The sequence below is a fragment of the Solanum pennellii genome, chromosome 10 (genome assembly GCF_001406875.1).
Source record: "Solanum pennellii chromosome 10, SPENNV200".
In the NCBI taxonomy this organism is placed as follows: Eukaryota; Viridiplantae; Streptophyta; class Magnoliopsida; order Solanales; family Solanaceae; genus Solanum; species Solanum pennellii.
The window spans coordinates 23,891,747-23,904,943 of record NC_028646.1 but is presented as its reverse complement, the minus strand read 5'-3'; the positions used below and the strand labels follow the sequence as shown (position 1 = coordinate 23,904,943).

At 34.5% G+C, this 13,197-nt stretch overlaps 1 pseudogene; it reads left to right on the top strand.

Annotated features, from left to right (window-relative positions):
• Nucleotides 1-7,371: 7,371 nt before the first annotated feature.
• Nucleotides 7,372-8,294, top strand: LOC107001149 (annotated as a pseudogene).
• The last annotated feature ends 4,903 nt before the right edge of the window (nt 8,295-13,197 follow it).

Genomic DNA, 13,197 nt, shown 5'->3' with positions numbered 1-13,197 from the left:
AACCCATCTATGAAATCTATTGAAATGGAGGGTTGTATGCTTTCTTGTAAAATCTAAGGAAATGGAGGTTTTCTTCTTCAACTCTTGGAGGTTCTCTTCTTGAATATTTGAGGTTACAGCTGAAGAAACTACAAGTTTGAACTTTTGAGGTTATCTTTTTGAATCTCTTCTTTTGATTGTGGTTAGTGTATGTGAAGTATTTCTCTATTTGTGGGTTCTTTTTCATTAAGTTGTAGCTATTGTGGGTTTAATGTTTTGTTGGATTTATGGTGAAATTCACTGCTCTAGACCAATTTAACTTGAAATTGATGTTCTATTTCTTGTCCATGAGTTGTTCAATCGGGCTTGAGTACCCTTGTATTGATGAGGTCTTCATTGAATTCACCTCTAATTTACATTATTGTTGACGATTTAAGTTGAGCAGTAGGAAACAAAAGATTAATTAGCATAAAAATGGAATAATCTAAAAAATTTGTTACTGGTTGGTACTGAAATGTGTTACAGGTTCCAAATGTTCAGGGATTTGAATATTATGGTAAGTTCTTCTTGTCTGTAATTTCAAGTTGAACTTTGGGCCTTTAATTTATTGGATTTCAAGTTGTAATTCTCTGAGAGTGCTACTATTCCTGTTGTGTTTTAATCTAATTTGAGATATGAACCATTAATTTAACATACAGATATTGGTAACAGTTCTCGAAAATGACTTCTTGGTGTGCTTTTTTCTTTTCTATGTATACATATGTTGATTCATGGGTATTTGATTCAATTATAAGAATTGGATAATTATAGAGACAGACACAGAGTTTGGCTACTATTCTAACTACAAAGTGTTGTGAATCAAAGTAAATAGAGGGCTGAAGGTTTTGCTTGTGAAATATGGGAAATCTTGATATTTTTTTCTTCAACAACTAAAGGTTCTTTTCTGAAATTTTTGAGGTTATAGTTGAAGAAACTTAATTTGAACTTTTGAGGTTCTGTTCTTGAATCTCTTCTTTTGTCTTTAGTATTTGGATGTGGTTAGTGTATTTGATGTATTTCTCTATTTGTGGGTTCATTTTCATTAAATTTTATCTATTGTGGATTTAATGTTTTGTTGTATTTATGGTTAAATTGACTGCTCTACACCTATTTAACTTGAAATTGATGTTGTATTTCTTGTTTATAAGTTATTCAATCGGGTTTGAATATCCTTGTATTGATTACGTCTTCATTCATTTTACCTCTCACATACATTATTGTTGATTATTTAAGTTAGAGCAATAGGAAATAAGAGATAAATTAACATGAAAATGGAATTATCTAAAATTTGCTACCGGTGGGTGCTACAGGTTTCACACAAATGTGGAAGGAATTGAATATTATAGTAAGTTCTTCTTTTCTGAAATTTCAAGTTGAACTTTGGGCCTCTAATTTATTGGATTTCACGTTAAAATTTTCAAGCAGGGCTACTGTTTCTGTTGTGTTTTAATCGTATTTGAGTAATGAACCAGTGATTTAACAAGACATATTGGTAACAGTTCTCAAAAATGACTTATTTGTCTATATCTTTCTTTTCTCTGTTTTTATATGTTGTTTCATGGGTATTTGATTAAATTATCAGAATTTGATAATTATAGAGACATACACTGAGTTTGTCTACTGTTCTCTCTAGAAATTGTTGTGAAATCAAAGGAAATGGAGGGCTGAAGGTTCGCTTGTGAAATCTGAGAAATCTTGATATTTTTTTCTTCAACAACTGAACTTTCTGTTATGCATCTTTGAGGTAATAGATGAAGAAGCTTCAAGTTTGAACAGTTGAGGTTTTCTTCTTGAATCTCTTCTTTTTCCTTAAATCGCTGAGGTGTAGTTTGTGTATTTTATGTAATTCTCCATTTGTGGGTTCTTTATCATTAAGTTTTAGCTACTCTGGTTTTAAAGTTTTGTTGGTAGTAATGGTGAAATTGATTACTCTATACATATTTCTCTTGATATTGATGTTGAATTTTTTATTCCATGAGTCATTCAATCAGTTTTGATTACCCTTGCATTGATGATGTATTCTTTGATTTCACCTCTTGCTTGAGTAGCTATGTGAGAAATTTCGGTTTCATTATTGTTAAAGAGTTACATAGACCAACAGGAAACAAGAGATACATTAGCATGAAAGTGGGAAAATTGAATTTTACTATTGGTGTTAGAAAATTTGACATGAAAATCTGAAACATCCTAAAATTCCAGATCAATAATATTTGCGTTAAAATTCCATTTTATCATTTTAATCAAAAAGTTTATCTTTAGGGATACTTTTTTGAAAATCTGTAGGGATACTTTTAAGGAATGTTCTGCCTTGATGTTTATCAAAAAGAAAATCTGTAGGGAACTTTGATATTTGTTTCATATATTAAGAAAAGTTATGTAATGCTTGTTGTAAATTGAATTGTGATTGCAATATGTTTAAACTACATATTTTCCATGTACATTTTGAGATATGTTTGTTCTTGTGCAATACACTATTTTTTTATTTCATCGTTTATCATGAATTTGATTATTTTTATCTGTCTGTGTCACTAGATATCAGTGGATAATTTAGATAGAAGTTTGATGAGTATGAGACGATGTAGTGATAAATATATTAGTGGAGTGAATGATTTACTTGATAAGACATTTCAACGAGCATCAAAAGGAAATGAAATATTATGCCCTTGAAAAATATGCGCCAATCGTTATTGGCATTACAGAAATGTGGTGGAGGATCAGTTGATTGTAAATGGATTTGTGGATGGATACAGCAAATGGATTTTTCACGAGGAGAGAGTTTCCTCACGAAATACACAACTTTCACGCATCCATGATGATATTCATGGACTATTTCATGATATTTCGGAAAATAGAGGGTGAAACAAGTAATGGTGAAGGAGAGAGAGAAGGGCTATCTGAAGATGCCAAGAGATTTTTTAAATTACAGGATGAAGGAAAAAAAGAGTTATATCCAGGGTGTGAGAAAATGAGTTAGTTGAGTTTCATAATTCGGTTATACTTGCTAAAATTCCTACATGGGTTGAATGATGTGGCTTTTACTGAACTGTTAGATTTGTTAAGAGAAGCATCTCCGTTTGCTCAACTACCCGAGTCTTTCAATAAAGCTAAAAAATGATAAAAGATTTGGGTCTCGGCTATGACAAAATATATGCATGACCTAACGATCGCATGTTATTTTAGAATGAAAATGCAGAGAAAGATAATTGCTCTGTGTGTGTCTCTTCTAGATTATCAAATAAAGGGTGCTGACATGACAAATGCAACCTATAAAACACCAGTAAAGATTTTAAGGTAATTTCTTTTAATTCTAGGCTTCAGAGAATATTTATGTGTCCTGAAACAGCTGTTGAAATGAGATGGCATGATTCTGAACGACCTAATGATGGGAATTTAAGGCATCCTGCTAATGGAGAAGCTTGGAAGGATTTTGATTCTATGTATCCAAACTTCTCAAATGATCCTCGCAGTGTTCGATTGGGGCTTTCAAGTGATGGTTTCAATCCATTTCGAATCATAAGCATTTCCCTTCGTACCTGGCCTCTTATGTTGATGAACTACAATTTATCACCGTGGACTTTCATGAAGTCAGAGTATATGATGTTGTCAGCGATCATTCCTTGTCCATCATCTCCTAGATAGGATATAGATGTGTACCTACAACCGTTAATTATTGAATTGAAGGAACTATGGGAATTTGGGATAGAAACATATGATGCTCATACAAATCAAACATTTCAAATGCGTGCATCTTTAATATGGACATTAGTGATTTTGCAGTGCTATCAATGCTTTCTGGATGGAGTACTAAGGGAAAATTAGCATGCCCCACAAGTAACTATGTCACATGATCTCAATATCTCAAACATAGTCGTAAAATATGTTACTTAGGTCATCGGGATTTTTTGCCTCCTGATCATCCATTTGGAGGAGACAAAATATTTTAATGGAGAGGACGATCATAGACTTGCACCTACATCCTTGTCAGCCATAGAAGTGCTTGAAGAGTTGCGTGATTTCAACAATGTTTTTGGAAAGGCCAACAAGAAAAGACGTCGAAATAATGAGGGTCCATGGAAGAAAAGATCCATCTTTTTTGAATTACCATATTGGAAACATAATAAGTTGAGGCATAATCTTGATGTGATGCATATTGAGAAAAATATATGTGAATGTTTGCTTGGGACTTTATTAGATATCCCAGGAAAGTCAAAAGATCACATTAATTCTCATTATGACTTGCAAGAAATGGGGTTACGAAAGGACTTCATCCAAGGAAATATAATACAAATGGAAAAGGTCATTTAGCTAAATCTTGTTTTACCATGAAGCCAAAAGAAAAAGGATTATTTTGCACTGTCTTAAAAAAAGAAAAATTACCAAAAAGATTTTCCTCAAACATATTAAATCGTATGGATGTGGATGAGATGAAAATATTAGGGTACAAAAGCCATGATGATCATTTTATAATGCATTACTTGATCCAAATTGCGGTTCGAAAAAGATTGCCGAAGAATGTTTCATTAGCCTTGATTAGATTCGGGAACTTCCTTAATACTATATGCAGTAAGGGTATAAGGCGAGCAGATCTTGAGCCAACGCAGATTGAAATCAAAGAAATTGTATGTCAGCTTGAAAAGATTTTTCGTCTATCTTCTTTTGATATAATGGAACATTTGCCTGTACATTTGATTGATGAAATTAGATTGGATTGGTCTAATTCATATTCGGTGGATGTATTCTAGTGAGAGAAAAATGTGTAAGTTCAAGGGTCTTGTTCGTAATCGACGTTATCCAGAAGGTGGAATAGCAGATGTTGAAGAGTTCTTGAACTTTGGTTCGAGATACCTACATTATGGTGTGAAGACACCATTCAGTAGGTACCGAACTGAGGATGACGAGGTTGGTGAAAAAGAGGGAGATGATTTGTCCGTGTTGTTTCCTAATCTTAAGCATTTAGTTGGAAATGGAAATACTTTTAGCATGACGTAGAGTTATCTAGTGAAGTACATCGATGTGTTCTCCTCAATACTGGTGATGAAGCAGTTGAATAATATATCAAAAAAGATAAAAACAAAGTAATTATATATAATTTAAACTTCATTTTTTTAATTATGACAAGGCACTTAAAACTTTAAATATAAATGCCTGATAGTCAAACTTGAATTATTCATACTTGCAGGGAGCATAAGATGTTAATTGATAGTAATATTGGATCAAATGCATGGACAAGAGCAAAGAGTCATAGTCAGGAATTTGGCAAATGGTTCAAAGAAAAAGTTAATAATGTTGAAGTGCCTAATCATTTAAGATGGCTAGCTAAAGGGCCTAATAGAGTGGAAACAATAATATATACTGCATATTTCATTAATGGATACCAATTTCATACACTAAAACATGATTACTTACGCAAGTCTCAAAATAGTGGAGTGACTTTATTAGCGACAACTGATAGTTTTGCTAGTGCTAGAGATCAGAATCCTATTGATGGGGAGCTTATATATTATGGGGATATTCATGATATCATTGAGGTTGATTACAATTGTTTTAGTGTTGTACTATTTAGATGTGATTAATTTATAATGAAATAGATGAATATGGATTTACTCGTGTATACTTCAACAAATCACGAAGTACAGATGACTCTTCTGTGTTTATGCATCAAGTATTTTATGTGGCACATCCAATTGAGAAGGATGTTTATTATGCAAGGAATAAAGTGCCTGTTGATTTGTATGACTTGGAGGAAGAAAATTGTCCTAATATAGGAGATCCATTTTTGAGAGAGCTAAGTGAAGACATTGGTCCCTCATATAGATTATCCGATGTTGACATGAGATGGTCAAAAGACGATGTTCCTGTTGACGTTGTTGATATGCCATCTAATGCTCAATTTTCAGAAGATACAACTATGGGAACGTCGGAAGAGGAAGATGACTATGATGTTACCGGTTGGGATTGGATGGATGCGGATGATTAATAAATAATTTTGAATTTCTTGTAATATATGTTTATTTTATTTTAAGTGTGTGATAAATGTCTTTTCCTTAGAAATACATGTTTATTTTAGTCTTTTTACTTACAAATATATTCTCAATTGTTTCAGGTGATTAACCTTCTATTTGCAGGCTAGCTAGTAAATCATTATAGGGAGTCTCAACAACACTACTGACGGGCTAGAACTATAGGAAGGTTTTTGTTTCTTAAGTATCTTATCCTTGTTATTGTATATGATGCACAAGTAAAGTACCTTATATTGTGCTTAACAAGAATTTGTTCTTATTCATATATATGGTTTTGACAAATTTGATAGTCATGAGGACGGAAGAGACCTCAAAACAAAACAAAAAAGGAAAAGGAAAACAATATGTGCAAGCTGGAACATTTACATATATATATATCACCAAATGATTTCTTCATTGAGATCAAAAGGGAATGCTCAATCTATTCTGCTATAAAATTCCTCTACTCTTGTAGGAAAAAATTTACAAGAAAAATTGCCACAAGTGGCTAAGAATTCTTGTACTTTAATATCACAGTCTAAAAAGGATGAAATGCCTCAGAGTCGTTTGAGTCTAATAGCAAGATCAATGCAGAAACCACAACAGCATGTGCCTCAAAATCGCTCCACTTTAAAAGCGCAAGTTTTGCAGAAAGAAGTGCCACAAGAACCTACGAATTCTTCCACTGTAGTTGCACAAGTTTCAAAGAAACTATTGCAACATGGTCCAAGAGAATCTTCTACTGTAGAGGCACATGATATACAAGACCAAGTGGAACAAGGACACATAATTCACAAGAAAATGACCTATCAGGAGAACTAGGTAAAAACATATAAATTCACTTCTAAATATTTAAATATACTGGAATTGTAAAATAAGTTAACATTTTTTATATGTTGTTTAACTTTGCTTCATATATTGTAGGCCCTGTAACTCAAAAAAAGGAAAAGAGTTAGTACAGTAATGCAAAGTGTACATGGGCGAAAAGAGCGTAAGTTGGTTGTGTTGAATAGGTACAATCAACCCATTTGTCCTGCTAATGTTGTTGTAACAGAGTTGGGGAGTTTTCTTGAAACCTTGGAAAGAAATACTATGCTTTGTCCTCTAAACATTCATAATTGGAAGAATATGGACACAAATGATGATTTGTGGCAGTATACTCTGGTTTGAAATTCTGCATTTCCAATTTCAGTTATAAATTTTTACTAATATAAAGAACAAATTGTAGGAGAAACATGATATTCCTGATACTGCAAAACTATGGGCTTTGGATGGAATTAAGAATGCTCGGAGAAAGTATAAGAATGACTTGTATCAGAAATATTATAAAGCATATGATAATGATGATCTTCGAATGGCAAATAAGCCCAAAGATGTTTCAGAATATGATTTTAAGGATCTTCTCAAATATTGGGCCTCTAAAAAATTCAAGGTTAGATTTATATTTTATGTTCTTATTGATTCATTTTTTGTTTTTGATTCATTTTTAAGTTTACTGTAGAATTTACAGACTCATTTATTTACAGGAAATGAGTGAAAGAAATACCAAAAATCTAAAAAATGGATGAATCCACATACTGGCGGTAAAATAAGTTTTGTTGTGATACACAATAATTTGGTATGTTTTTTTGTTAATTATTAAATATGAACTTGTTTCAACAAAAGATCTTTAATACCAACTCTATATAAATAGGAAAAAGCGAAGGAATGTCCGGATGAGCTGTCATCTAAAGAACTCTTTGTGGCTACAAGATAAAGGAAACCTGGTCGAGTATACAAGGACTCCAACGAAGATACAATTAGTAAAATTCTATGAATTTTAATGGGTTATAAGGTTGTTAAGATAAATTATTTGTTCTTAAATATATGATTTTTTGAAGTTGATTTGCAGGCTGAAATGGAGAAAGTGAAAGGTCGACAGAGTGAAGATGACGATCAATCATTTGATGTTTTTACAGCAGTTATGGGAAAGGAAAACCTAGGGAGCCTGACATAATATGGACGAGGAGTTACCAAAGCTACTTTGAAAAGGAAAGAGCTTTGTAAAACTTGTTTAACATCTAATGATGAGAGGATGGGAAAAAATGGTGGAATTGGAAGAGAGGATGCATCAAAGGATGTTGGAAAAATTAGAACAACAAAAAGAAGATATACACCAAAAAGTTGTAAATGATATTCTTGGATAACTTAAGTGTTTGTACCCATGACTTCAATTGAATGCTGCCACGTTGGCCTCATTGGGTGCTCAAGCACCACAAGAAGATATGCAACCGTTAAATCATCCATCTTCTAGAAAAAACAATCAATGTATGAAAGTTATTGTTTTTCTTCTTCTTCACTTCCACAGTAGCTTGACTTGAATGTGCTGCCTATTTCTATATATCAATGTTGTTTTTGGACTGTTTCTATGACTATCTGAATGTGTTCCTATGTCTATGTATCACTGTTTTTTCTTGACTGTTTCTGTGACTGTTTGAATGTGTTGTCTATGTCTAGGTATCAAAGTTGTTTCTGGACTATTTCTATGACTGTTTGAATATGTTGCAATATATGTCTATGTATCAATGTTGTTTCTGGATTGTTTGTGTGATTGTTTGAATGTGCTGCCTCTGTCTATGTATCAATGTTGTTTCTAGACTAGCACATGAGGGATGAATTAAAGTATTGGACTGTTTCTGGGACTTTAGAATCTGGATCCTTCAATGTTGCATGATCATGTTCCCAATCTTCTATTATTGTATGTTTCATGAGAAACAACTTCTTTTTTCTTATTGGTGAATTTGTGATTCGGTCCTCATGTGTTGACAGAGGATTATCTTTCCCGGAGTCTGTATGACGGTCTGTATGATGTTCTGGAAAGTTATAACTTGTATGCTTGGTCTGTGTGTGTGTGATTTATGATGCATTTTTAGTATAGCATCCATTTCCAAGTATAATACATGAATTGGAACTTCATCTAGGTTCATTGTGTTGTCTTTTGTTACTTTTTTCCTGCTAGTAGTTTGTTTCTTTCTTGTCTTCAGTTATAACTGGTAACATGCATTTGTTGGTATTAACTCACAGAATTTAACCTCAAGTTGAGTTATACTCTTCTCTTATTCCAAAACAATTGGTTTTACTAAAAACATAGGCATATTTCACCTCTTTTTTGACTTGAGAGTAAACCTGGTTTTTTTCTGGCCCACTTTTTAGAACCGACCTCACCTTGTACAGCTCTTCCAGCTTGTCCTTTTATATCTTTCTTGGTGTTTGTTCCTTTTTATCCTTCTGTTAGTATTAAATAATCCATTCAATCTAAAAAAGAGAATAGGATACTTGGAAGAACTTTGTGATCTGAAAAGACTTGATTTTCCCACTAGTTTTCCCATTTTTTCACTAGATATGTTAATAAAGCATCGATAACAATAACTTGTATGCTTGGTGTGTGCATGTGATTTATGATGTATTTTTTAATAGTTTCATGCTCGGCTAATAGAATTGATATAGGGAGTATTGTTCAGTCTATTTGCTTACGAAATATTGGATGAACATTATCATACAAAGGCCTATTTTTGACTAGTCATTTGTCTGTTTTGGTTGACCTTGATAACTGCCATGGCTTGAATTTGACTAGTACTCGTGGTTAATTGGAGGTGTTTTGAATCAAGTCTGAAGGTTTGGTCCCTTGCTGTTAAATTTCCTTCCCCTGGAAATTGTTTGGTATACTTTGGTCCTTTGTTCTGTCCAACAATAAACTTTTAATTATGCTCTTTTATAGGTGGAGAAGATAACTAGGAGGATGATGATGAAAGCAGTAGTGATGAAGACCTTACATGATATATTTGAGACTTTTGTTAAGCAAGAGGATGATGAATGCAGTAGAATCCTTTTAATTTAGCTCAACTCTCTTTTGTTTCTTGACATTTTGAGACTTTTGTTAAGCAACAATCTTTTGTTTTAAATCTATTAGTATGGAAATGCAAACTATTGAAACATGTGTTTTGGTATATTTTACTTTTCTGGATATTGTGACTAAAATATTTCGAATTATATATGTATATATGATTCAACTATATAATTAGTCGTTTCCTTTCGTGATTTTATTTAGAGAACTTTTATATAAATTGTTGATTTCGTGTTTGGGGAAATCAGTATATTCATATAGATTGGTTACAATAGAAAATAAAATTGTTGCAATATCAATAAATAGGTTGCCATGATATTTAAAAAAGTGTTGCAATATCAACAAGCTATTGCAATAGACTCTATTGCAACGCTATGTAACAGCTACCACAACCCCTAATGTTACAGTTCTTAACGGTTACAATTGTTGTAATATTATAGTGCCTATAGATCGAAGGAAAATCGTTGCAATAGAGGCTCCTATAGCAACAATTTTGAGAACCGTTACACTACCTGTTACAATAGAGCTATAGTAATGCGAGCAGATGAGACGGTTCACAAAATGATTCTTTAGCTCTATGCCAACTGTTTTCTGTCCTATTGTAACATATATGAAACTGTTGTGTAAACCTTTTCTAGTAGTGAGAGGACGACAACGCCTGATACGTTTAGCGGGTGCTTCCCGGATATGACAAACTTAGTATCAGAGCATGAAGTTTAATATCTCAGAGTCGATGTCTCTCTTGACCACGGATATGTAGATTTCTACTCATAATACTGAAGCGCGCCACACATATGGATAGGAACCTATGTGATGCTTAGAAAACTCTCTTTTCTTGGAAATCCAATATCGTGCCTCTAGAGTATACTTATTGTGTGATTTCACCTAAACCTTGTATTTTTGTTATAGGCAATGATTACTCAGAGGAACACAACACGAAGACTTGAAAAAGAGGTTGCCAATGCCGGAGTTCCTCCCCGTGGTGATCAAGTTCCTCCTCTTGAAGAAGATGCTAATGATGACCAAGCTCCGTTTAACCATCCTTCTTTGGCGGATGGTGACATAAGGACATAAGATGTAAACCATAGTAGTGGAGTTCATCAACCTTCGCCAAGGAGGTATTAGTGTACTTGAATACTCTTTGAAATTCAGTAAATTGTCAAAGTATGCTCCTTGTTTGGTTTCCGATCCTATGGATGAAATGAACCAATTTGTGATGGGAATGTCGGATGACTTATAAGAGGTATGTCATTCGGATATGCTACATGAAAATATGAATATTTCTCGTCTCATGGTTCATTCTCAACAAGTGGAAGAGGCAAGGGCTAAGACAAAGATTTGAGATGCCAAGAGGGAAAGATCTTTTGATAGTGTTCCTTCAAAGGGTAGGCTTGATATCCAAGACAAGCCTAGGTCAAAGGAGAGGGTTTCTAGTCAATTTCCTACGAATTTCCTAAGGCTCATGATTATTGGGTCTGTAACCGTAAGCCTTCAAAGGGAGGGAGCACTAGCTCACCAAACAAGAAGCAAACTTGTCGAATGTGTGGCAAGAAACACTATGGTGATTGCCTTAAAGGAAAAGATAATTGTTTTAGTTATGGTAAAAGTGTCCAAAAAGTAAGGGATTGACCTAATGTGAATGGTCAACACAAGGGTGGTTGTCAAGCTCAAGCGAGTGGTTCTAATGATGCTCCAAAGAAGAATTGCTTTTATGCTCTCTGCTCTAGGGATGAGCCAGAGACTTCTCAAAATTTACTGACCGATATGTTGAATGCCTTTTATATTTATGTATATTCTTTACTTGATCCCGGTGCTACCTTGTCATTTGTTACTCCTCTAGTAGCTAAAAAGTTTGACATTTTGCCCGATATCTAGAATGAACCTTTCATGGTGTCTACTCGTGTGGGTGAGTCGATTGTTGCAAAAAGGGTTTATAGAAATTTTCCTATAATGGTCCAATAGAGTTACTTATGTTGAACTAGTAGAACTTGATATGTTTGATTTTGATATCATAATGTGTATGGATTGGTTGCATGCTTTCTTTGCCTCTATAGATATAGAGCGAGGGAGGTGAAGATTAACTTTCCAAATGAGACCGTTTTAGAGTGGAAGAGGGGGAATTCTATTACTTGAGGTCGTATCATCTCTTCTCTTAAGGCTTGTAAAATGACCTCCAAAGGTTGTTTATATCATATAGTAAGAGTCCAAGTTTTAGACTCCGTAATTCCTCCAATTTAGTCGGTCCCTGTAGTGAGGGTATTTCTGGAGGTCTTTCTTAATGATCTTTCGTTATTCCTCCAGAATGGGAAATTCATTTTTTATCGACTTGTTAACGGATACAAATCCCATATCAATTCTTCTTATAGCATGTCTCCAGCCGAATTGAAAGAGTGGAAGGCTCAACCCAAAGATCTACTAGACAAAGGCTTCATTTGACCTAGCATTTCTCCATGGAATGTTCCAGTGTTGTTTGTGAAGAAGAAAAATGGATCCCTTGGAATGTGAATTGATTATCGCCAATACAATAAAGTCACTTTTAAGAATGAGTATCCTCTCCCTCGGATTGACGACTTGTTTGATCAACTCCAAGGGGAAAACTACTTTTCTAAGATTGACTTTAGATCGGGTATAACCAACTTAGGGTGAGAGGTAAGGGTATACCGAAAACGGCATTTTGGACTAGATATAATCACTATGAGTTCTTAGTAATGTCCATGGGTCTAACTAATGCCCCGACGACTGATATACCGTGGTCTCACGGTATAGTTAATACTTTTTCCTTAAGTTTAGTGTGTCCGAAAGCCTTTTTGTGCTAATTTTAATATAAGTTTCTCTTTGTTATGCAGGAAATCTGTCCAAAGCTAAATGCGGAGATTTTGAGCGAAAAAATGCAGAACAGACCACCTACGGAGCTTATGACGGTCTGTCGTGCCTGTGACGGTCCGTAGGTGGCAGCGTAGTGCAGCTGCTGAAGGGAGATGGGGAAGTCTGACCAAGTGTGGGATTACGAAGCTTGTGACGGTCCGTCATGGCTGTGACGGTCCGTCCTGCAGGTTCGTCGTGAAGTTCAGAGAAGTGATCCCAGTACCCAGATTCCGAGAGTTGAAGTATTTTGGAACGAAGACCCTCGACGGACCGTTGTGCCTATGACGGTCCGTCATACTTGCCGTCGAGGAAAATGAAGAAAGCAGCAGAAGAAATTGCACCAAGTATGGGACGACGGATTCCACGACGGTCCGTTGTAACCACGACGGTCCGTCGCGAGGTCCGTCGACCCAGCCGCGTTTTGGCAGATTT